General features: G+C 39.6%; 1 pseudogene; it reads right to left on the bottom strand.

The window, feature by feature from the left end:
- Window positions 1–26,570, bottom strand: part of LOC144337083 (uncharacterized) — a 101,453-nt pseudogene that overhangs the window by 43,392 nt on the left and 31,491 nt on the right.

Genomic DNA, 26,570 nt, shown 5'->3' on the forward strand with positions numbered 1-26,570 from the left:
CACAAGCTTCAGTAACCGACTCGATCAACTGGAAGAAAGAGTATCAGCGTTTGAGGATCAAATGAATGAAATGAAGCGAGAAGAGAAACGAAAAGAAAAAAGAAGAAAAAGAAATGAACAAAGCCTGCAAGAAGTATGGGATTATGTAAAAAGACCAAATCTACGTCTGATTGGGGTGCCTGAAAGTGAGGGGGAAAATGGAACCAAGTTGGAAAACACTCTTCAGGATATCATCCAGGAGAACTTCCCCAACCTAGTAGGGCAGGCCAACATTCAAATCCAGGAAATACAGAGAACGCCACAAAGATACTCCTCGAGAAGAACAACTCCAAGACACATAATTGCCAGATTCACCAAAGTTGAAATGAAGGAAAAAATCTTAAGGGCAGCCAGAGAGAAAGGTCGGGTTACCCACAAAGGGAAGCCCATCAGACTAACAGCAGATCTCTCAGCAGAAACTCTACAAGCCAGAAGAGAGTGGGGGCCAATATTCAACATTCTTAAAGAAGAGAATTTTAAACCCAGAATTTCATATCCAGCCAAACTAAGTTTCATAAGTGAAGGAGAAATAAAATCCTTTACAGATAAGCAAATGCTTAGAGATTTTGTCACCACTAGGCCTGCCTTACAAGAGATCCTGAAGGAAGCACTAAACATGGAAAGGAACAACCGGTACCAGCCATTGCAAAAACATGCCAAAATGTAAAGACCATTGAGGCTAGGAAGAAACTGCATCAACTAATGAGCAAAATAACCAGTTAATATCATAATGGCAGGATCAAGTTCACACATAACAATATTAACCTTAAATGTAAATGGACTAAATGCTCCAATTAAAAGACACAGACTGGCAAACTGGATAAAGAGTCAAGACCCATCAGTCTGCTGTATTCAGGAGACCCATCTCACATGCAGAGACATACATAGGCTCAAAATAAAGGGATGGAGGAAGATTTACCAAGCAAATGGAGAACAAAAAAAAGCAGGGGTTGCAATACTAGTCTCTGATAAAACAGACTTTAAACCATCAAAGATCAAAAGAGACAAAGAAGGCCATTACATAATGGTAAAGGGATCAATTCAACAGGAAGAGCTAACTATCCTAAATATATATGCACCCAATACAGGAGCACCCAGATTCATAAAGCAAGTCCTTAGAGACTTACAAAGAGACTTAGACTCCCATACAATAATAATGGGAGACTTCAACACTCCACTGTCAACATTAGACAGATCAACGAGACAGAAAGTTAACAAGGATATCCAGGAATTGAACTCATCTCTGCAGCAAGCAGACCTAATAGACATCTATAGAACTCTCCACCCCAAATCAACAGAATATACATTCTTCTCAGCACCACATCATACTTACTCCAAAATTGACCACGTAATTGGAAGTAAAGCACTCCTCAGCAAATGTACAAGAACAGAAATTATAATAAACTGTCTCTCAGACCACAGTGCAATCAAACTAGAACTCAGGACTAAGAAACTCAATCAAAACCTCTCAACTACATGGAAACTGAACAACCTGCTCCTGAATGACTACTGGGTACATAACGAAATGAAGGCAGAAATAAAGATGTTCTTTGAAACCAATGAGAACAAAGATACAACATACCAGAATCTCTGGGACACATTTAAAGCAGTGTGTAGAGGGAAATTTATAGCACTAAATGCCCACAAGAGAAAGCAGGAAAGATGTAAAATTGACACTCTAACATCGCAAGTAAAAGAACTAGAGAAGCAAGAGCAAACACATTCGAAAGCTAGCAGAAGGCAAGAAATAACTAAGATCAGAGCAGAACTGAAGGAGATGGAAACACAAAAAACCCTCCAAAAAATCAATGAATCCAGGAGTTGGTTTTTTGAAAAGATCAACAAAATTGACAGACCACTAGCCAGACTAATAAAGAAGAAAAGAGAGAAGAATCAAATCAACGCAATTAAAAATGATAAAGGGGATATCACCACCGACCCCACAGAAATACAAACTACCATCAGAGAATACTATAAACACCTCTACGCAAATAAACTGGAAAATCTAGAAGAAATGGATAATTTCCTGGACACTTACACTCTTCCAAGACTAAACCAGGAAGAAGTTGAATCCCTGAATAGACCAATAGCAGGCTCTGAAATTGAGGCAATAATTAATAGCCTAACAACCAAAAAAAGTCCAGGACCAGATGGATTCACAGCTGAATTCTACCAGAGGTACAAAGAGGACTTGGTACCATTCCTTCTGAAACTATTCCAATCAATAGAAAAAGAGGGAATCCTCCCTAACTCATTTTATGAGGCCAATATCATCCTGATACCAAAGCCTGGCAGAGACACAACAAAAAAAGAGAATTTTAGACCAATATCCCTGATGAACATCGATGCAAAAATCCTCAATAAAATACTGGCAAACCGGATTCAGCAACACATGAGAAAGCTTATCCACCATGATCAAGTGGGCTTCATCCCTGGGATGCAAGGCTGGTTCAACATTCGCAAATCAATAAACATAATCCAGCATATAAACAGAACCAAAGACAAGAACCACATGATTATCTCAATTGATGCAGAAAAGGCTTTTGACAAAATTCAACAGCCCTTCATGCTAAAAACGCTCAATAAATTCGGTATTGATGGAACGTACCTCAAAATAATAAGAGCTATTTCTGACAAACCCACAGCCAATATCATACTGAATGGGCAAAAACTGGAAAAATTCCCTTTGAAAACTGGCACAAGACAGGGATGCCCTCTCTCACCACTCCTATTCAACATAGTGTTGGAAGTTCTGGCTAGGGCAATCAGGCAAGAGAAAGAAATCAAGGGTATTCAGTTAGGAAAAGAAGAAGTCAAATTGTCCCTGTTTGCAGATGACATGATTGTATATTTAGAAAACCCCATTGTCTCAGCCCAAAATCTCCTTAAGCTGATAAGCAACTTCAGCAAAGTCTCAGGATACAAAATTAATGTGCAAAAATCACAAGCATTCTTATACACCAGTAACAGACAAACAGAGAGCCAAATCAGGAATGAACTTCCATTCACAATTGCTTCAAAGAGAATCAAATACCTAGGAATCCAACTTACAAGGGATGTAAAGGACCTCTTCAAGGAGAACTACAAACCACTGCTCAGTGAAATCAAAGAGGACACAAACAAATGGAAGAACATACCATGCTCATGGATAGGAAGAATCAATATTGTGAAAATGGCCATACTGCCCAAGGTAATTTATAGATTCAATGCCATCCCCATCAAGCTACCAATGAGTTTCTTCACAGAATTGGAAAAAACTGCTTTAAAGTTCATATGGAACCAAAAAAGAGCCCGCATCTCCAAGACAATCCTAAGTCAAAAGAACAAAGCTGGAGGCATCACGCTACCTGACTTCAAACTATACTACAAGGCTACAGTAACCAAAACAGCATGGTACTGGTACCAAAACAGGGATATAGACCAATTTAACAGAACAGAGTCCTCAGAAATAATACCACACATCTACAGCCATTTGATCTTTGACAAACCTGAGAGAAACAAGAAATGGGGAAAGGATTCCCTATTTAATAAATGGTGCTGGGAAAATTGGCTAGCCATAAGTAGAAAGCTGAAACTGGATCCTTTCCTTACTCCTTATACCAAAATTAATTCAAGATGGATTAGAGACTTAAATGTTAGACCTAATACCATAAAAATCCTAGAGGAAAACCTAGGTAGTACAACTCAGGACATAGGCATGGGCAAAGATTTCATGTCTAAAACACCAAAAGCAACGGCAGCAAAAGCCAAAATTGACAAATGGGATCTCATTAAACTAAAGAGCTTCTGCACAGCAAAAGACACTACCATCAGAGTGAACAGCCAACCTACAGAATGGGAGAAAATTTTTGCAATCTACTCATCTGACAAAGGGCTAATATCCAGAACCTACAAAGAACTCCAACAAATTTACAAGAAAAAAACAAACAACCCCATCAAAAAGTGGGCAAAGGACATGAACAGACATTTCTCAAAAGAAGACATTCATACAGCCAACAGACACATGAAAAAATCCTCATCATCACTGGCATCAGAGAAATGCAAATCAAAACCACAATGAGATACCATCTCACACCAGTTAGAATGGCAATCATTAAAAAGTCAGGAAACAACAGGTGCTGGAGAGGATGTGGAGAAATAGGAACACTTTTACACTGTTGGTGGGATTGTAAACTAGTTCAACCATTATGGAAAACAGTATGGCGATTCCTCAAGGATCTAGAACTAGATGTACCATATGACCCAGCCATCCCATTACTGGGTATATACCCAAAGGAATATAAATTATGCTGCTATAAAGACACATGCACACGTATGTTTATTGCAGCACTATTCACAATAGCAAAGACTTGGAATCAACCCAAATGTCCATCAGTGACAGATTGGATTAAGAAAATGTGGCACATATACACCATGGAATACTATGCAGCCATAAAAAACGGTGAGTTTGAGTCCTTTGTAGGGACTTGGATGCAGCTGGAATCCATCATTCTTAGCAAACTATCACAAGAACAGAAAACCAAACACCGCATGTTCTCACTCATAGGTGGGAACTGAACAATGAGATCACTCGGACTCAGGAAGGGGAACATCACACACTGGGGCCTATCATGGGGAGGGGGGAGGGGGGAGGGATTGCATTGGGAGTTATACCTGATGTAAATGATGAGTTGATGGGTGCAGCACAGCAACATGGCACAAGTATACATATGTAACAAACCTGCACGTTATGCACATGTACCCTACAACTTAAAGTATAATAATAATAAATAAATTAAAAAAAAAAAAAACAAATATCACTTTTCAAATTCCACAATAACAGTCTTAGCGATTGTCTTTTTGAGGGGAAACCTGTAACTCTGTGAGATGATTTCACAGAACACAAAGAAGTTTCTCAGAAAGCTTCTTTCTCTTTGTTACCGGAGGATATTTCCTTTGGCCCTATAGTCTTCAAAGGGATCCGAAATATCAGTTCTGAGATTACACAAAAATAAGTCTAGCAAACAGGTTCATGAAATACAGATGTAACTCTGTGAGTGGAAGTCACACATCACAGGGCAGTTTCTCTGAAAGCTTCTTTCCAGTTTTTCTCTGAAGATATTTTCTTTTTCACCGTAGCCCTCTATGGGCTTCCAAATATCACTTTGCAAATTCCAGAAGAACAGGCTTAGCGAACAGCTTCTTGAGGGGAAAGCTGTAACTCTGTGAGATGAATTAATAGAACACTAAGCAGTTTCTCAGAAAGCTTCTTTCCAGTTTTTCTCTGAGGATATTTTCTTTTTCACCGTAGCCCTCTGTGGGCTTCCAAATATCACTTTGCAAATTCCACAAGAACAGGATTGCCGAATGGCTTCTGAGAGGAAAGCTGTAACTCTGTGAGATGAATTAGCAAACCACTAAGCAGTTTCTGAGAAAGCTTCTTTCCAGATTTCATCTGAGGATATTTCCCTTTTCACCGTAGCCCTCTATGGGCATTGAAATATCACTTTGCAAATTACACAAGAACAGGAATAGCGAAGGGCTTCTTGAGGGGAAAGCTGTACCTCTGTGAGATGATTTCACAGAACACAAAGAAGTTTCTCAGAAAGCTTCTTTCTCTTTCTTATCGGAGGATATTTGATTTGGCCCTATATTCTTCAAAGGGATACGAAATATCACTTCTCAGATTCCACAGAAATAAGGCTAGCAAAGAGATCCACGAAACACAGATGTAACTCAGTGACTGGAAGTCACACATCACAAAGCAGTTTCTCAGAAAGCATCTTTCCAGTTTTTCTCTAAGGACATTTTCTTTTTCACCATAGCCGTCTTTGGGCATCCAAATATCAATTTGCAAATTCCAGAAGAAAAGGCTTAGCGAACTTCTTCTTGAGGGTAAAGCTGTAACTCTGTGAGATGACTTCACAGAACACTAAGAGGTTTCTCAGAAAGCTTCTTTCTCTTTGTTATTGGAGGATATTTCCTTTGGCCCTATAGTCTTCAGCGGGATCCGAAATATCAGTTCTCAGTTTCCACAGAAATAAGGCTAGCAAACAGATCCACGAAATACAGAGGAACTCTGAGAGTGGAAGTCACACATCACAAAGAAGTTTCTCAGAAAGCTTCTTTCCAGTTGTTCTCTGAGGATAATTTCTTTTTACCGTAGCCCTCTAAGAGCTTCCAAATAGCACTTTGCAAATTACACAAGAACAGGCTTAGCGAATGGCTTCTTGAGGGGCAAGCGGTATCTGTGTGAGATGAATTAACAGAACACTAAGCAGTTTTTCAGAAAGCTTCTTTACAGATTTCATCTGAGGATATTTCCTTTTTCACCATAGCCCTCTATAGGCATACAAATGTCACTTTGCCAATTCCACAGGAACAGGGTTAGCGAAAGGCTTCTTGAGGGGAAAGCTGTAACTCTGTGAGATGATTTCATAGAACACAAAGAAGTTTCTCAGAAAGCTTCTTTCTCTTTGTTATCGGAGGATATTTCCTGTGGCCCTATAGACTTCAAAGCGATCCGAAATATCAGTTCTCAGACTCCACAGAAATAAGGCTAGCAGACAGATCTATGAAATACAGATGTAACTCTGTGCGTGGAAGTCACACATCACAAAGCAGTTTCTCAGAAAGCTTCTTTCCAGTTTTTCTGTGAGGATATTTTCTTTTTTAACATAGCCCTCTAAGGGCTTCCAAACATCACTTTGCAAATTCCACAAGAAGAGGCTTAGCGAACGGCTTCTTGCGGGGAAAGCTGAACCTCTGTGAGATGAATTAACAGAACACTAAGTAGTTTCTCAGAAAGCTTCTTTCCAGATATCATCTGAGGATATTTTCTTTTTCACCGTAGACCTCTATGGGTATCGAAATATCACTTTCCAAATTACACAAGAACAGGATTAGCGAAAGGCTTCTTGAGGGGAAATCTGTAACTCTTTGAGATGATTTCAGAGAACACAAAGTAGTTTCTCAGAAAGCTTTTTTCTCTTTGTTATCAGAGGATATTTCCTTTGGCCCTATATTCTTCATAGGGATCCGAAATATCAGTTCTCAGATTCCACAGAAAAAGGGCTAGCAAACAGACCCACGAAATGCAGATGTAACTCTGTGAGTGGAAGTCACACATCACAAAGCAGTTTATCAGAATGCTTCTTTTCAGTTTTTCTCTGAGGATATTTTCTTTTTCACCATAGCCTTCTAAAGGCTTCCAAATATCAAGTTGCAAATTACACAAGAAGAAGCTTAGCGAAAGGCTTCTTGAGGGGAAAGCTGTAAATCTGTGAGATGATTTCGCAGAACACAAAGAAGTTTCTCAGAAAGCTTCTTTCTCTCTATTATCAGAGGATATTTCCTTTGGCTCTATAGTCTTCAAAGGGATCCAAAATATCAGTTCTCAGATTCCACAGAAATAAGGCTAGCAAACAGATCCACGAAATACAGAGGTAACTCTGTGAGTGGAAGTCACACATAACAAAGCAGTTTCTCAGAAAGGTTCTTTCCAGTTTTTCTCTGAGGATATTTTCTTTTTCACCGTAGCCATCTATGGGCTTCAATATATCTCTTTGCAAATTACAGAAGAAGATTCTTAGCGATCGGCATCTTGAGGGGAAAGCAGTTACTCTGTGAGTTGAATTAACAGAACACTAAGCAGTTTCTCAGAAAGCTGCTTTCCAGATTTCATCTGAGGATATTTCGTTTTTCACCCTATCCCTCTAAGGGCATGGAAATACCACTTTGCAAATTCCACAAGAACAGGTTTAGCGAAACGCTCCTTGAGGGGAAAGCTGTAACTCTGTGAGATGATTTCACAGAACACGAAGAAGTTTCTCAGAAAGTTTCTTTCTCTTTGTTATCGGAGGATATTTCCTTTGGCCCTATTGTGTTCAAAGGGATGCGAAATGTCAGTTCTCAGATTCCACAGAAATAAGGCTAGGAAACAGATCCAAGAAATACAGATGTAACTCTGTGAGTGGAAGTCACACATCACAAAGCAGTTTCTCAGAAAGCTTCTTTCCAGTTTTTCTCTGAGGATATCTTCTTTTTCACCATAGCCCTCTAAGTGGTTCCAAATATCACTTTGCAAATTAAACAAGAACAGAGTTAGCTAACGGCTTCTTGTCAGAAATGCTGTAACTCTGTGAGATGAATTAACAGAACACTAAGCAGTTTCTCAGAAAGATTCTTTCCTGTTTAATTCTGAGGATATTTTCTTTTTCACCGTAGCCCTCTATGGGCTTCCAAATATCACTTTGCAAATTCCACAAAAACAGGCTTAGCGAACAGCTTCTTGAGGGGAAAGCTGTAACGCTGTGAGATGAATGAACAGAACACTGTGCAGTTTTCAGAAAGCTTCTTTACAGATTTAATCTGAGGATATTTCCTTTTTCACTGTAGCCCTCTAGAGGCATCGAAATATCACTTTGCAAATTGAACAAGAACAGGCTTAGCGAAAGGCTCCTTGAGGCAAAAGCTGTAACTCTGTGAGATGATTTCACAGAACACAAAGAAGTTTCTCAGAAAGTTTCTTTGTCTTTGTTATCGGCGGATATTTCCTTTGGCTCTATTGTATTCAAAGGGATGCGAAATGTCAGTTCTCAGATCCAACAGAAACAAGCCTAGTAAACAGATCCACGAAATACAGATATAACTCTGTGAATGGAAGTCACACATCACAAAGCAGTTTCTCAGAAAGCTTCTTTTTCTCCATAGCCCTCTATGGGCTTCCAAATATCACTTTGCAAATTCCACAAGATCAGGCTTAGCGAACGGCTTCTTAAGGGGAATGCTGTAACTCGGTGAGATGAATTAACAGAACACTGAGCAGTTTCTCAGAAAGCTTCTTTTCAGATTTCATCTGAGGATATTTCCTTTTTCACCGTAGCCCAATAAGGGCATCGAAATATCACTTTCCAAATTCCACAAGAACAGGCTTAGTGAAATGCTTCTTGAGGGAAAGCTGTAACTCTATGAGATGATTTCACAGAAACCAAAGAAGTTTCTCAGAAAGCTTCTTTCTCTTTGTTATCGGAGGATATTTCCTTTGGCCCTATAGTCTTCAAACGGATCCAAAATATCTGTTCTCAGATTCCACAGAGATAAGGCTAGGAAACAGATCCACGAAAAAAAGATGTAGCTCTGTGAGTGGAAGTCACACATCACAAAGCAGTTTCTCAGAAAGCTTCTTTCCAGTTTTTCTCTGAGAATATTATCTTTTTCACCATATCCCACTATGGGCTTCCAAATATCGCTTTGCGAATTCCACAAGAACAGGCTTAGTGAACGGCTTCTTGAGGGGAAAGCTGTAACTCTGTGAGATGAATTAACAGAACACTAAGCCGTTTCTCAGAAAGCTTCTTTCCAGATTTCATCTGAAAAAATTTTCTTTTTCACAGCAACCCTATATGGGCATCGAAATATCTCTTTGCAAATTCCAAAAGAACAGGCTTAGCAAAAGGCTTCTTGAGGGGAAAGCTGTAACTCTGTGAGATGACTTCACAGAACACAAAGAGGTTTCTCAGAAAGCTTCTTTCTCTTTGTTATGGGAGGATATTTCCTTTGGCCCTATATTCTTCAGAGTGATCCGAATTATCAGTTCTCAGATTCAACAGAAATAAGGCTAGCAAACAGATCCACGAAATACAGAGGAACTCTGTGAGTGAAAGTCACACATCACAAAGCATTTTCTCAGAAAGCTTCTTTCCAGTTTTTCTCTGAGGATATTTTCTTTTTCACCATAGCTATCTATGGGCTTCAATATATCTCTTTGCAAATTACAGAAGAACAGTCTTAGCGATCGGCTTCTTGAGGGGAAAGCACGAACTATGTGAGTAGAATTAACAGAACAATAAGCAGTTTCTCAAAAAGCTTCTTTAAAGATTTCATCTGAGGATATTTCGTTTTTCACCCTATCCCTCTAAGGGCATCGAAATATCACTTTGCAAATTCCACAAGAACAGGATTAGCGAACCGCTCCTTGAGGGGAAAGGTGTAACTCTGAGAGATGATTTCACAGAACACAAAGAAGTTTCTCAGAAAGTTTCTTTCTCTTCGTTATCGGAGGATATTTGCTTTGTCCCTATATTCTTCAAAGGGATCCCAAATATCAGTTCTCAGATTCCACAAAAATAAAGCTAGCAAAGAGATCCACGAAATACAGATGAAACTCAGTGAGTGGAAGTCACACATCAAAAAGCAGTTTCTCAGAAAGCTTCTTTCCAGTTTTTCTCTGAGGATATCTTCTTTTTCACCGTATCCCTCTAAGTGGTTCCAAATATCACTTTGCAAATTCCACAAGAACAGGGTTAACTAACGGCTTCTTGTCGGAAATGCAGTAACTCTGTGAGATGAATTAACAGAACACTTAGCAGTTTCTCAGAAAGATTTTTTCCTGTTTTATTCTGAGGATATTTTCTTTTTCACCGTAGCCCTTTATGGGCTTCCAAATATCACTTTGCAAATTCCACAAAACAGGCTTAGCGAACAGCTTCTTGAGGGGAAAGCTGTAACTCTGTGAGATGAATTAACACAACACTGAGCAGTTTCTCTGAAAGCTTCTTTCCAGTTTCTTACTGAGGATATTTTCATTTTCACTGTAGCCCTCTATGGGCTTCCAAATATCACTTTGCAAATTCCACAAGAAGACGCTTAGCGAACGGCTTCTTGAAGGGAAAGCTGTAACTCTGTGAGATGAATTAACAGAATACTAAGTAGTTTCTCAGAAAGCTTCTTTACAGATTTCATCTGAGGATATTTCCTTTTTCACCGTTGCCCTCTATGGGCACCGAAATATCACTTTTCAAAATCCAGAAGAACAGGCTTAGCGAAAGGCTTCTTGTGGGAAAGCTGTAACTCTGTGACATGATTTCACAGAACACAAAGAAGTTTCTCAGAAAGCTTCTTACTCTTTGTTATCGGAGGATATTTCCTTTGGCCCTAGAGTCTTCAAAGGGATCCGAAATATCAGTTCTCAGATTCCAGAGAAAGAAGGCTAGCAAACAGATCCACAAAATACAGATGTAACTCTGTGAGTGGAAGTCACACAACACAAAGCAGTTTCTCAGAAAGCTTCTTTCCAATTTTTTCTGTGAGGATGTTTTCTTTTTGACCGTAGCCCTCTATGGGCTTCCAAATATCACTTTGCAAATTCCAAAAGAACAGGCTTAGCGAACGGCTTCTTGAGGGAAAAGCTGTAACACTGTGAGATGAATTAACAGAACACTAAGCAGTTTATCAGAAAGCTTCCTTACACATTTCATCTGAGGATATTTCCTTTTTCACCGTAGCCCAATAAGGGCATCGAAATATCACTTTCCAAATTCCACAAGAACAGGATTAGTGAAAGGCTTCTTGAGGGGAAAGCTGTAACCCTGTGAGATGATTTCACAGAAACCAAAGAAGTTTCTCTGAAAGCTTCTTTCCCTTTGTTATCGGAGGATATTTCCTTTGGGCCTATAGTCTTCAAAGGGATCCGAAATATCAGTTGTCAGATAACACAGAAATAAGGCTAGCAAACAGATCCACGAAATACAGATGTAACTCTGTGAGTGGAAGTCACACATCACAAAGCAGTTTCTAAGAAAGCTTATTTCCGGTTTTACTCTGAAGATATTTTCTTTTTCACCATAGCCATCTATGGGCTTCAATATATCTATTTGCAAATTACAGAAGAACAGTCTTAGCGATCGGCTTCTTGAGGGGAAAGCTGTAACTCTTTGAGGTGAATTAACAGAACACTAAAAAGTTTCTCAGAAAGCTTCTTTCCAGATTTCATCAGAGGATATTTCGTTTTTCACCCTATCCCTCTAAGGGCATCGAAACATCTCTTTGGAAATTCCACAAAAACAGGCATAGGGAAAGTCTTCTTGAGAGGAAAGCTGTAACTCTGTGAGATGATTACACAGAACACAAAGAAGTTTCTCAGAAAGTTGTTTCTCCTTGTTATCGGAGGTTATTTCTTTTGGCCCTATAGTCTTCAAAGGGATCGGAAATGTCTGTTCTCAGATTCCACAGAAATTAGGCTAGCAAAGAGATTCAGGAAATACAGATGTAACTAGGTGAGTGGAAGTCACACATCACAAAGTAGTTTCTCAGAAAGCTTCTTTCCCGTTTTTCTCTGAGGATATTTTCTTTTTCACCATAGCTCTCTATGGGCTTCCAAATATCACTTTGCGAATTCCACAAGAACATGCTTAGCGAGCGCCTTCTTCAGGGGAAAGCTGTAACTGTGAGATGTATTAACAGAACTCTAAGCAGTTTCTCAGAAAGCTTCTTTCCAGATTTCATCTGAGGATATTTCCTTTTTCACCATAGCCCTCTAAGAGATTCCAAATATCACTTAGCAAATTCCACAAGAACTGTCTTAGCGAAAGGATTCTTGAGGGGAAAGCTGTAACTCTGTGAGATGATTTCACAGAACACAAAAAAGTTTCTCAGAAAGCTTCTTTCTCTTTGTTATCAGATTATATTTCCTTTGGCCCTGTATTCTTCAAAGGGATCCGAAATATCTGTTCTCAGATTCCAGAGAAATAAGGCTAGCAAAGAAATCCCCATAATACAGATGTAACTCTGTGAGTGGAAGTCACTCATCACAAAGCAGTTTCTCAGAAAGCTTCTTTCCAGTTTTTCTCTGAGGATATTTTCTTTTTCACCATAGCCCTCTATGGGCTGCCAAATACCACTTTGCGAATTATGCAAGAAGAGACTTAGGGAGCGTCCTCTTGAGGGGAAAGCTGTAACTCTGTGAGAAGATTTCACAGAACACTAAGCAGTTTCTCAGAAAGCTTCTTTCCAGATTTCATCTGAGGATATTTCTTTTTTCACCGGAGCCCTCTATGGGCTTCCAAATATCACTTTGCAAATTCCACAAGAAGTGTCTTAGCGAAAGTCTTCTTGAGGGGAAAGCTGTAACTCTGTGAGATAATTTCACAGAACACAAAGAAGTTTCTCAGAAAGCTTCTTTCTCTTTGTTATCGGAGGATATTTCCTTTGGCCCTATAATTTTTCAAAGGGATCCGAAATATCTGTTCTCAGACTCCACAGAAATTAGGCAAGCCAAGAGATTCAGGAAATACAGATGTAAGTCTGTGAGTGGTAGTCACACATCACAAAGCAGTTTCTCAGAAAGCTTCTTTTCAGTTTTTCTCTGAGGATATTTTGTTTTACACCATAGTCCTCTATGGGATTCCAAATATCCCTTTGCGAATTCCACAAGAACATGCTAAGCGAGCAGCTTCTTGAAGGGAAAGCTCTAACTCTGTGAGATGAATTAACAGAACACTACGCCGATTCTCAGAAACCTTCTTTCCAGATTTCATCTGAGGATATTTCCTTTTTCAACATAGCCCTCAATGGGCTTCCAAATATCACTTTGGAAATTCCACAAGAACTGTCTTAGCGAAAGGATTCTTGAAGGGAAAGCTGTAACTCTGTGAGATGATGTCACAGAACACAGAGAAGTTTCTCAGAAAGCTTCTTTCTCTTTGTTATTGGAGGATATTTCCCTTCGCCCTATAGTAAAAAGGGATCCGAAATATCTGTTCTCAGATTCCATAGAAATAAGGCCAGCAAAGAGATCCAAGAAATACAGATGTAATTCTGTGAGTGGAAGTCACACATCACAAAGCAGTTTCTCAGAAAGCTTCTTTCCAGTTTTTCTCTGAGAATATTTTCTTTTTCACCATAGCCCTCTATGGGCTTCCTAATATCACTTTGCGAATTCCACAAGAACGTGCTTAGCGAGCGTCCTCTTGAGGGGAAAGCTATAATTCTGTGAGATGAATTAACAGAACACTAAGCAGTTTCTCAGAAAGCTTCTTTCCAGATTTCATCTGAGGATATTTCCTTTTTCACCATAGCACTCTATGGGCTTCCAAATATCACTTTGCAAATTCCACAAGAACTGTGTTAGCGAAAGGCTTCTGGAGGGGAAAGCTGTAAGTCTGTGAGATGATTTCACAGAACACAAAGAAGTATCTCAGAAATCTTCTTTCTGTTTGTTATCGGAGGATATTTCCTTTGGCCCTATAGTCTTCAAAGGGATCCGAAACACCTGTTCTCAGATTCCACAGAAATAAGGCTGGCAAAGAGATCCAAGAAATACAGATGTAACTCTGTGAGTGGAAGTCACACATCACAGAGCAGTTTCTCAGAAAGCTTCTTTCCAGTTTTTCTCTGAGGATATTTTCTTTTTCACCATAGTCTTCTATGGGCTTCCAAATATCACTTTGGAATTCCACAAGAACAGGCTTAGCGAGAGGCCTCTTGAGGGGATAACTGTAATTCTGTGAGAGGAATTAACAGAACACTAAGCACTTTCTCAGAAAGCTTCTTTCCAGATTTCATATGAGGATATGTCCTTTTTCACCATAGCCCTCTATGGGCTACCAAACATCACTTTGCAAATTGCACAAGAACTGTCTCAGCGAAAGGATTCTTGAGGGGAAAGCAGTAACTCTGTGAGATGATTCCAAAGAACACAAAGAAGTTTCTCAGAAAGCTTCTTTCTCTTTGTTATCGGAGGATATTTCCTTTGGCCCTAGAGTCTTCAAAGGGATCCGAAATATCTGTTCTCAGATTCCACAGAAATAAGGCTAGCAAAGAGATCTACGAAATACAGATGTAACTCTGTGAGATGAATTAACAGAACACTAAGCAGTTTCTCAGAAAGCTTTTTTCCAGATTTCATCTGAGGATATTTCCTTTTTCACCATAGCCCTCTACGGGCTTCCAAATATCACTTTGCCAAATCCACAATAACTGCCTTACCGAAAGGCTTCTTGAGGGGAAAACTGTAACTCTGTGAGATGATTACACAGAACACAAAGAACTTTCTCAGAAAGCCTCTTTCTCTTTGTTATCGGATGATATTTCCTTTGGCCCTATAGTCTTGAAAGGGATCCGAAACACCTGTTCTCAGATTCCACAGAAATAAGGCTGGCAAAGAGATCCACGAAATACAGATGTAACTCTGTGAGATGAATTAACGGAACACTAAGCAGTTTCTCAGAAAGTTTCTTTCCAGATTTCATCTAAGGATATTTCCTTTTTCACCATAGCCCTCTATGGGCTTCCAAATATCACTTTGCCAATTCCACAAGAAATCTCTTAGCGAAAGGCTTCCTGAGGGGAAAGCTGTAACTCTGTGAGATGATTTCACAGAACACAAAGAACTTTCTCAGAAACCTTCTTTCTCTTTGTTATCGTAGGATATTTCCTTTGGCCCTAGGGTCTTCAAAGGGATCAGAAATATCTGTTCTCACATTCCACGGAACTAAGGCTAGCAAAGAGATCCACGAAATACACATGAAACTCTGTGAGTGGAAGTCACACATCAAAGAGCAGTTTCTCAGAAAGCTACTGTCCAGATTTCATCTGGGAATATTTCCTTTTTCACCATAGCCCTCTATGGGCTTCCAAATACACTTTGCCAATTCCACAAGAACTGTCTTAGCGAAAGGCTTCTTGAGGGGAAAGCTGTAACTCTGTGAGATGTTTTTACAGAATACAAAGAAGTTTCTCAGAAAACTTCTTTCTCTTTGCTATCGAAGAATATTTCTTTTGGCCCTATAGTCTTCAAAGGGATCCGAAATATCTGTTCTCAGATTCCACAGAAATAAGGCTAGTAAGGAGATCCACGAAATAAAGATGTAACTCTGTGAGTGGAAGTCACACATCACAGAGCAGTTTCTCAGAAAACTTCTTTCCAGATTTCATCTGAGGATATTTCCTTTTTCACCATAGCCCTCTATGGGCTTCCAAATATCACTTTGCCAATTCCGGAAGAACTGTCTTAGAGAAAAGCTTCTTCAGAGGAAAGCTGTAATTCTGTGAGATGATTTCAGAGAACACAAAGAAGTGTCTCAGAGAGCTTCTTTCTCTTTGTTATCGGAGGTTATTTCCTTTGGCCCTATAGTCTTCAATCGGATCCGAAATATCTGTTCTCAGATTCCACAGAAATAAGGCTAGCAAAGAGATCCACGAAATACAGATGTAACTCTGTGAGTGGAAGTCACACATCACAGAACTGTTTCTCAGAAGGCTTCTCTCCAGATTTCATCTGAGGATATTTCCTTTTTCACCATAGCCCTCTATGTGCTTCCAAATATCACTTTGCCAATTCCACAAGAACTGTCTTAGTGAAAGGCTTCTTGAGGGGAAAGCTGTAACTCTTTGAGATGATTTCACAGAACACAAAGAAGTTTCTCAGAAAGCTTCTTTCTCTTTGTTATCGGAGGATATTTCCTTTGGCCCTATAGTCTTCAAAGGGATCCGAAATATCTGTTCTCAGATTCCACAGAAATAAGGCTCGCAAAGAGATCCACGAAATACAGATGTAACTCTGGAAGATGAATTAACAGAACACTTAGCAGTTTCTCAGAAAGCTTCTTTCCAGATTTCATCTGAGGATATTTTCTTTTTCACCATAGCACTCTATGGGCTTCCAAATATCACTTGGCCAATTCCACAAGAACTGTCTTATCGAAAGGCTTCTTGAGGGGAAAGCTGTAACTCTGTGAGATGATTTCAAAGAACACAAAGAAGTTTCTCAGAAAGCTTCTTTCTCTTTGTTATCGGAGGATATTTCCTTTGGCCCTGTAGTCTTCAAAGGGATCCGAAATATCTGTTCTCAGATTCCACAGAAATAAGGCTAGCAAACAGATCCACGAAATAGAGATGTAACTCTGTGAGTGGAAGTCACTCATCACAGAGCAGCTTCTCAGAAAGCTTCCTTCCAGATTTCATCTGAGGATATTTACTTTTTCACCATAGCCCTCTACGGGCTTCCAAATACCACTTTGCCAATACAACAACAACTGTCTTAGGGAAAGGCTTCTGGAGGGGAAAGCTGTAAACCTATGAGATGATTTCAAAGAACACAAAGAAGTTTCTCAGAAAGCTTCTTTCTCTTTGTTATCGGAGGATATTACTATGGCCCTACAGTCTTCAAAGGGATCCGAAATATCTGTTCTCAGATTCCACGGAAATAAGGCTAGTAAAGAGATAAACGAAATACAGATGTAGCTCTGTGAGTGGAAGCCACACATCACAGAGCAGTTTCTCAGAAAGCTTCTTTCCAGATTTCATCTGAGGATATTTCCTGTTTCACCAGAGCCCTCTATGGGCTTCCAAATATCACTTTGCCAATTCCACAAGAACTGTCTTAGCGAAAGGCTTCTTGAGGGGAAAGCTGTAACTCTGTGAGATGATTTCACAGAACACAAAGAAGTTTCTCAGAAAGCTTCTTTCTCTTTGTTATCGGAGGATATTTCCTTTGGCCCTATAGTCTTCAAAGGGATCCGAAATATCTGTTCTCAGATTCCACGGAAATAAGGCTAGCAAAGAGATAAACGAAATACAGATGTAGCTCTGTGAGTGGAAGTCACACATCACAGAGCAGTTTCTCTGAAAGCTTCTTTCCAGATTTCATCTGAGGATATTTCCTTTTTCACCATAGCCCTCTAAGGGCTTCCATATATTACTTTGCCAATTCCAAAAGAACTGTCTTACCGAAAGGCTTCTTGAGGGGAAAGCTGTAACTCTGTGAGTTGATTTCACAGAACACAAAGAAGTTTCTCAGAAAGCTTCTTTCTCTTTCTTATCAGAGGATATCTCCTTTGTCCCTATCTTCTTCGAAGGGATACGAAATATCTGTTCTCAGAGTCCACAGAAATACGGCTAGCAAAGACATCCACGAAATACAGATGTAACTCTGTGAGATGAATTAACAGAACACTAAGCAGTTTCTCAGAAAGCTTCTTTGCAGATTTCATCTGAGGATATTTCCTTTTTCAACATAGCCCTCTATGGCCTTCCAAATATCACTATGCCAATTCCACAAGAACTGTTTTCGCGAAAGGCTTCTTGAGGGGAAAGCTGTACCTCTGTGAGATGATTTCACAGAACACAAAGAAGTTTCTCAGAAAGCTTCTTTCTCTTTGTTATCGGAGGATATTTCCTTAGGCCCTATAGTCTTCAAAGGTATCCGAAATATCTGTTCTCAGATTCCACAGAAATAAGGCTAGCAAAGAGATCCTCGAAATACAGAGGTAACTCTGTGAGATGAATTAACAGAACACTAAGCAGTTTCTCGGAAAGCTTCTTTCCAGATTTCATCTGAGGATATTTCCCTTTTCACCATAGCCCTCTATGGGCTTCCAAATATCACTTTGCCAATTCCACAACAAATGTCTTAAAGAAAGGCTTCTTGAGGGGAAAGCTGTAACTCTGTGAGATGATTTTACAGAACTCAAAGAAGTTTCTCAGAAAGCTTCTTTCTCTTTGTTATCGGAGGATATTTCCTTTGGCCCTATAGTCTTCAAAGGGATCCGAAATATCTGTTCTCAGATTCCACAGAAATAAGGCTAGCAGAGAGATCCACGAAATACAGATATAACCCTGTGAGAGGAAGTTACACATCACAGAGCAGTTTCTCAGAAACCTTCTTTCCAGATTTAATCTGAGGATATTTCCTTTTTCACCATAGCCCTCTAAGGGCTTCAAAATATCACTTTGCCAATTCCACAAGAACTGTCTTAGCGAAAGGCTTCTCGAGGGGAAAGCTGTAACTCTGTGAGATGATTTCACAGAACACAAAGACGTTACTCAGAAATCTTCTTTCAGTTTGTTATCGGAGGATATTTCCTTTGGCCCTATAGTCTTCAAAGGGATCCGAAATATCTGTTCTCAGATACCACAGAAATAAGGCTAGCAAAGAGATCCACGAAATACAGATGTAACTCTGTGAGTTGAATTAACAGAACACTAAGGATTTTCTCAGAAAGCTTCTTTGCAGATTTCATCTGAGGATATTTCCTTTTTCACGATAGCCCTCTATGGGCTTCCAAATATCACTTTGCAAATTCCACAAGAACTGTTTTAGTGAAAGGCTTCTTCAGAGGAAAGCTGTAACTCTGTGAGATGATTTCACAGAACACAAAGAAGTTTCTCAGAAAGTTTCTTTCTCTCTGTTATCGGACGATACTTCCTTTGGCCCTATAGTCTTGAAAGGGATCCGAAACACCTGTTCTCAGATTCCACAGAAATAAGGCTGGCAAAGAGATCCACGAAATACAGATGTAACTCTGTGAGATGAATTAACGGAACACTAAGCAGTTTCTCAGAAAGCTTCTTTCCAGATTTCATCTAAGGATATTTCCTTTTTCACCATAGCCCTCTATGGACTTCCAAATATCACATTGCCAATTCCACAAGAACTCTCTTAGCGAAAGGCTTCTTGATGGGAAAGCTGTAACTCTGTGAGATGATTTCACAGAACACAAAGAAGTTTCTCAGAAAGCTTCTTTCTCTTTGTTATAGGAGGATATTTCCTTTGGCCCTATCGTCTTCAAAGGGATCCGAAATATCTGTTCTCAGAATCCACGGAAATAAGGCTAGCAAAGAGAACGACGAAATACAGATGTAACTCTCTGAGTGGAAGTCACACATCACAGAGCAGTTTCTCCGAAAGCTTCTTTCCAGATGTCATCTGAGGATATTTCGTTTTTCACCGTAGCCCTCTATAGGCTTCCAAATATCACTTTACCAATTCCACAAGAACTGTCTTAGCGAAAGGCTTCTTGAGGGGAAAGCTGTAACTCTGTGAGATGATTTCACAGAACACAAAGAAGTTTCTCAGAAACCTTCTTTCTCTTTCGAATCGGAGGCTATTTCCTTTGGCCCTATAGCCTTCAAAGGGATTCGAAATATCTGTTCTCAGATTCCACAGAAATAGGGCTAGCAAAGAGATCCACGAAATACACATGTAACTCTGTGAGATGAATCAACAGAACACTCAGCAGTTTCTCAGAAAGCTTCTTTCCAGATTTCATCTGAGCATACTGCCTTTTTCACCATAGCCCTCTATGGGCTTCTAAATATCACTCTGCCAATTCCACAAGAACTGTCTTAGCGAAAGGCTTCTTGAGGGGAAAGCTGTAACTCTGTGAAATGATTTCACAGAACACAAAGAAGTTTCTCAGAAACCTTCTTTCTCTTTGTTATCGAAGGATATTTCCATTGGCCCAATATTCTTCAAAGGGATCCGAAATATCTGTACTCAGATTACACAGAAATAAGGCTAGCGAAGAGATCCACGAAATACAGATGTAGGTCTCTGAGATGTATTAACAGAACACTAAGCAGTTTCTCAGAAAGCTTCTTTCCAGATTTCATCTGAGGATATTTCCTTTTTCAACATAGCCCTCTATGGGCTTCCAAATATCACTTTGCCAATTCCACAAGAACTGTCTTAGCGAAAGGCTTCTTGAGGTGAAAGCTGTAACTCTGTGAGGTGATTTCACAGAATACAAAGAAGTTTCTCAGAAAGCTTCTTTCTCTTTGTTATCGGAGGATATTTCCTTTGGCCCTAGAGTCTTCAAAGGGATCCGAAATATCTGTTCTCAGATTCCACAGAAATAAGGCTAGCAAAGAGATCAAGGAAATACAGATGTAATTCTGTGAGATGAATTAACAGAACACTAAGCAGTTTCTCAGAAAGCTTCTTTCCAGATTTCATCTGAGGATATTTCCTTTTTCACCATAGCCCTCTATGGGCTTCCAAATATCCCTTTGCCAATTTCACAATAACTGTCTTAACGAAAGGTTTCTTGAGGGGAAAGCTGTAACTCTCTGAGATGATTTCACGGAACACAAAGAAGTTTCTCAGAAAGCTTCTTTCTCTTTGTTATCGGAGGATATTTCCTTTGGCCTTAGAGTCTTCAAAGGGATCCGAAATATCTGTTCTCAGATTCCACAGAAATAAGGCTTGCAAAGAGATCCACGAAGTACAGGTGTAACTCTGTGAGTGGAAGTCACACAACACGCAGCAGTTTCTCAGAAAGCTTCTTTCTAGATTTCATCTGAGGATATTTCCTTTTTCACCATAGCCCTCTATGGGCTTCCAAATATCACTTTGCCAATTCCACAAGATCTGTCTTAGCGAAAGGCTTCTTGAGGGGAAAGCTGTAACTCTGTGAGATGATGTCACAGAACACAAAGAAGTTTCTCAGAAAGCTTCTTTCTCTTTGTTATCGGAGGATATTTCTTTTGGCCCGATAATCTTCAAAGGGATCCGAAATATCTGTTCTCAGATTCCACAGAAATAAGGCTAGCAAAGAGATCCACGAAACACAGATGTAACTCTGTGAGATGAATCAACAGAACACTCCTCAGTTTCTAAGAAAGCTTCTTTCCAGATTTCATCTGAGGATAATTCCTTTTTCACCATAGCCCTCCATGGGCTTCCAAATATCACTTTGCCAATTCCACAAGAACTGTCTTAGGGAAAGGCTTCTTGAGGGGAAAGCTTTAACTCTATGGGATGATTTCAGAGAACACAAACAAGTTTCTCAGAAAGCTTCTTTCTCTTTGTTATCGGAGGATATTTCCTTTGGCCCTAAAGTCTTCAAAGGGATCCGAAATATCTGTTCTCAGAGACCACAAAAATAAGGCTAGCAAGGAGATCCACGAAATACAGATGTATCTCTGTGTGATGAATTAACAGAACACTAAGCAGTTTCTCATTAAGCTTCTTTCCAGATTTCATCTGAAGAAATTTCCTTTTTCACCATAGCCCTCTATGGGCTTCCAAATATTTCTTCGCCAATTCCACAAGAACTGTCTTAGCGAAAGGCTTCTTGAGGGGAAAGCTGTAACTCTGTGAGATGATTTCACAGAACACAAAGAAGTTTCCGAGAAAGCTTCTTTCTCTTTGTTATCGGAGGATATTTCCTTTGGTCGTAGAGTCTTCAAAGGGATCCGAAATATCTGTTCTCAGATTCCACAGAAATAAGGCTAGCAAAGAGATCAACGAAATACAGATGTAATTCTGTGAGATGAATTAACAGAACACTCAGCAGTTTCTCAGAAAATTTCCTTCCAGATTTCATCTGAGGATATTTCCTTTTTCACCATAGCTCTCTAGGGGCTTCTAAATATCACTTTGCCAATTCCACAAGAAGTGTCTTAGCGAAAGGCTTCTTGAGGGGAAAGCTGTAACTCTGTGAGATGATTTCACAGAACACAAAGAAATTTCTCAGAAAGCTTCTTTCTCTTTGTTATCGGAGGATATTTCCTTTGGCCCTATAGTCTTCAAAGGTACCCGAAATATCTGTTCTAAGATTCCACAGAAATAAGGCTAGCAAAGAGATCCACGAAATACAGATGTAACACTGTGAGATGAATTAACAGAACACTAAGCAGTTTCTCAGAAAGCTTCTTTCCAGATTTCTTCTGAGGATATTTCCTTTTTCACCATAGCCCTCTAGGGACTTCCAAATATCACTTTGCCAATTCCACAAGATCTGTCTTAGCGAAAGGCTTCTTGAGGGGAAAGCTGTAATTCTGTGAGATCATCTCATAGAACACAAAGAAGTTTCTCAGAAAGCTTCTTTCTCTTTGTTATCGGAGGATATTTCCTTTGGCCCTATAGTCGTCAAAGGGATCCGAAATATCTGTTCTCTGATTCCACAGAAATAAGGCTAGCAAAGAGATCCACGAACTAAAGATGTAACTCTGTGAGATGAATCAACAGAACACTAAGCAGTTTCTCAGAAAGCTTCTTTCCAGATTTCATCTTAGGATATTTCCTTTTTCACCATAGCCTTCCATGGGCTTCCAAATATCACTTTTCCAATTCCACAAGAACTGTCTTAGGGAAAGGCTTCTTGAGGGGAAAGCTTTAACTCTATGAGATGATTTCACAGAACACAAACAAGTTTCTCAGAAAGCTTCTTTCTCTGTGTTATCAGAGGATATTTCCTTTGGCCATATAGTCTTCAAAGGGATCCGAAATATCTGTTCTCAGATTCCACAAAAATAAGGCTAGCAAGGAGATCCACGAAATTCAGATGTATCTCTGTGAGATGAATTAACAGAACACTAAGCAGTTTCTCAGAAAGCTTCTTTCCAGATTTCATCTTAGGGAATTTCCTTTTTCACCATAGCCCTCTATGGGCTTCCAAATATCACTTTTCCAATTCCACAAGAACTGTCCTAGCGAAAGGCTTCTTGAGGGGAAGGCTATAACTCTGTGAGATGATTCCACAGAGCACAAAGAAGTTTCTCAGAAAGCTTCTTTCTCTTTGTTATCGGAGGATATTTCCTTTGGCCCTATATTCTTCAAAGGGATCCGAAATATCTGTTCTCAGATTCCACAGAAATAAGGCGAGCAAAGAGATAAACGAAATACAGATGTAACTCTGTGAGTGGAAGTCACACATCACAGAGCAGTTTTTCAGAAAGCTTCTTTCCAGATTTCATCTGAGGATATTTCCTTTTTCACTATAGCCCTCAATGGGCTTCTAATTGTCACTTTGCAAATTCCACAAGAACTGTCTTAGCGAAAGGCTTTTGAGGGGAAAGCTGTAAATTTGTGACATGATTTCACAGAACACAAAGAAGTTTCTCAGAAAGCTTCTTTCTCTTTGTTATCGGAGTATATTTCCTTTGCCCCTACAGTCTTCAAAGGGATACAAAATATCTGTTCTCAGATTCCAACGAAATAAGGCTAGCAGAGAGATCCACGAAATACAGATGTAACTCTGTGAGTGGAAGTCACACATCACAGAGCAGTTTCTCAGAAAGCTTCTTTCCAGATTTCATCTGAGGATATTTCCTTTTTCACCATAGCCCTCTATGGGCTTCCAAATATGACTTTGTCAATTCCACAAGAACTGTCTTAGCGGAAGCCTTCCTGAGGGGAAAGCTGTAACTCTGTGAGATGATTTCACAGAGCACAAAGAAGTTTCTCAGAAAGCCTCTTTCTCTTTGTTATCGGAGGATATTTCCTTTGGCCCTATAGTCTTCAAAGGGATCCGAAATATCTGTTCTCAGATTCCACAGAAATAAGGCTAGCAAAGAGATCCACGACATACAGATGTAACTCTGTGAGATGAATTAACAGAACACTAAGCAGTTTCTCAGAAAGCTTCTTTCCAGATTTCATCGGAAGATATTTCCTTTTTCACCATAGCCCTCTATGGGCTTCCAAATATCACTTTGCCAATTCGACAAGAATTGTCTTAGCGAAAGGCTTCTGGAGGGGAAAGCTGTATCTCTGTGAGATGATTACACAGAACACAAAAAAGTTTCTGAGACAGCTTCTTTGTCTTTGTTATCAGAGGATATTTCCTTTGGCCCTATAGCCTTCAAAGGGATCCTAAATATCTGTTCTCATATTCCACAGAAATAAGGCTAGCAAAGAGATCCACGAAATACAGATGTAATTCTGCGAAATGAATTAACAGAACTCTAAGCAGTTTCTCAGAAAGCTTCTTTCCAGATTTCATCTGAGGATATTTCTTTTTCCACATAGCCCTCTTTGGGCTTCCAAATATCACTTTGCCATTTCCACAAGGACTGTCTTAGCGAAAGGCTTCTTGAGGGGAAAGCTGTAACTCTGTGAAATGATTTCACAGAAAACAAAGAAGTTTCTCAGAAACCTTCTTTCTCTTTGTTATCGAAGGATATTTCCATTGGCCCAATATTCTTCAAAGGGATCCGAAATATCTGTTCTCAGATTCCACAGAAATAAGGCTAGCAAAGAGATCAAGGAAATACAGATGTAATTCTGTGAGATGAATTAACAGAAAACTAAGCAGTTTCTCAGAAAGCTTCTTTCCAGATTTCATCTGAGGATATTTCCTTTTTCACCATAGCCCTCTATGGGCTTCCAAATATCCCTTTGCCAATTTCACAATAACTGTCTTAACGAAAGGTTTCTTGAGGGGAAAGCTGTAACTCTCTGAGATGATTTCACGGAACACAAAGAAGTTTCTCAGAAAGCTTCTTTCTCTTTGTTATCGGAGGATATTTCCTTTGGCCTTAGAGTCTTCAAAGGGATCCGAAATATCTGTTCTCAGATTCCACAGAAATAAGGCTTGCAAAGAGATCCACGAAGTACAGGTGTAACTCTGTGAGTGGAAGTCACACAACACGCAGCAGTTTCTCAGAAAGCTTCTTTCTAGATTTCATCTGAGGATATTTCCTTTTTCACCATAGCCCTCTATGGGCTTCCAAATATCACTTTGCCAATTCCACAAGATCTGTCTTAGCGAAAGGCTTCTTGAGGGGAAAGCTGTAACTCTGTGAGATGATGTCACAGAACACAAAGAAGTTTCTCAGAAAGCTTCTTTCTCTTTGTTATCGGAGGATATTTCTTTTGGCCCGATAATCTTCAAAGGGATCCGAAATATCTGTTCTCAGATTCCACAGAAATAAGGCTAGCAAAGAGATCCACGAAACACAGATGTAACTCTGTGAGATGAATCAACAGAACACTCCTCAGTTTCTAAGAAAGCTTCTTTCCAGATTTCATCTGAGGATAATTCCTTTTTCACCATAGCCCTCCATGGGCTTCCAAATATCACTTTGCCAATTCCACAAGAACTGTCTTAGGGAAAGGCTTCTTGAGGGGAAAGCTTTAACTCTATGGGATGATTTCAGAGAACACAAACAAGTTTCTCAGAAAGCTTCTTTCTCTTTGTTATCGGAGGATATTTCCTTTGGCCCTAAAGTCTTCAAAGGGATCCGAAATATCTGTTCTCAGAGACCACAAAAATAAGGCTAGCAAGGAGATCCACGAAATACAGATGTATCTCTGTGTGATGAATTAACAGAACACTAAGCAGTTTCTCATTAAGCTTCTTTCCAGATTTCATCTGAAGAAATTTCCTTTTTCACCATAGCCCTCTAAGGGCTTCCAAATATTACTTCGCCAATTCCACAAGAACTGTCTTAGCGAAAGGCTTCTTGAGGGGAAAGCTGTAATTCTGTGAGATGATTTCACAGAACACAAAGAAGTTTCCGAGAAAGCTTCTTTCTCTTTGTTATCGGAGGATATTTCCTTTGGCCGTAGAGTCTTCAAAGGGATCCGAAATATCTGTTCTCAGATTCCACAGAAATAAGGCTAGCAAAGAGATCAACGAAATACAGATGTAACTCTGTGAGATGAATTAACAGAACACTCAGCAGTTTCTCAGAAAATTTCCTTCCAGATTTCATCTGAGGATATTTCCTTTTTCACCATAGCCCTCTATGGTCTTCCAAATATCACTTTGCCAATTCCACAAGAACTGTCTTAGCGAAAGTTTTCATGAGGGGAAATCTGTAACTCTGTGAGATGATTTCACAGAACACAAAGAAGTTTCCGAGAAAGATTCTTTCTCTTTGTTATCGGAGGATATTTCCTTTGGCCGTAGAGTCTTCAAAGGGATCCGAAATATCTGTTCTCAGATTCCACAGAAATAAGGCTTGCAAAGAGATCCACGAAATACAGATGTAACCCTGTGAGTGGAAGTCACACAACACGCAGCAGTTTCTCAGAAAGCTTCTTTCTAGATTTCATCTGAGGATATTTCTTTTTCACCATAGCCCTCTATGGACTTTCAAATATCACTTTGCCAATTCCACAAGAACTGTCTTAACGAAAGGCTTCTTGAGGGGAAAGCTGTAACTCTGTGAGGTGATTTCACAGAACACAAAGAAGTTTCTGAGAAAGCTTCTTTCTCTTTGTTATCAGAGGATATTTCCTTTCGCCCTATAGTCTTCAAAGG

Source organism: Macaca mulatta, chromosome 19, assembly GCF_049350105.2.
Source record: "Macaca mulatta isolate MMU2019108-1 chromosome 19, T2T-MMU8v2.0, whole genome shotgun sequence".
Taxonomy (NCBI): domain Eukaryota; kingdom Metazoa; phylum Chordata; class Mammalia; order Primates; family Cercopithecidae; genus Macaca; species Macaca mulatta.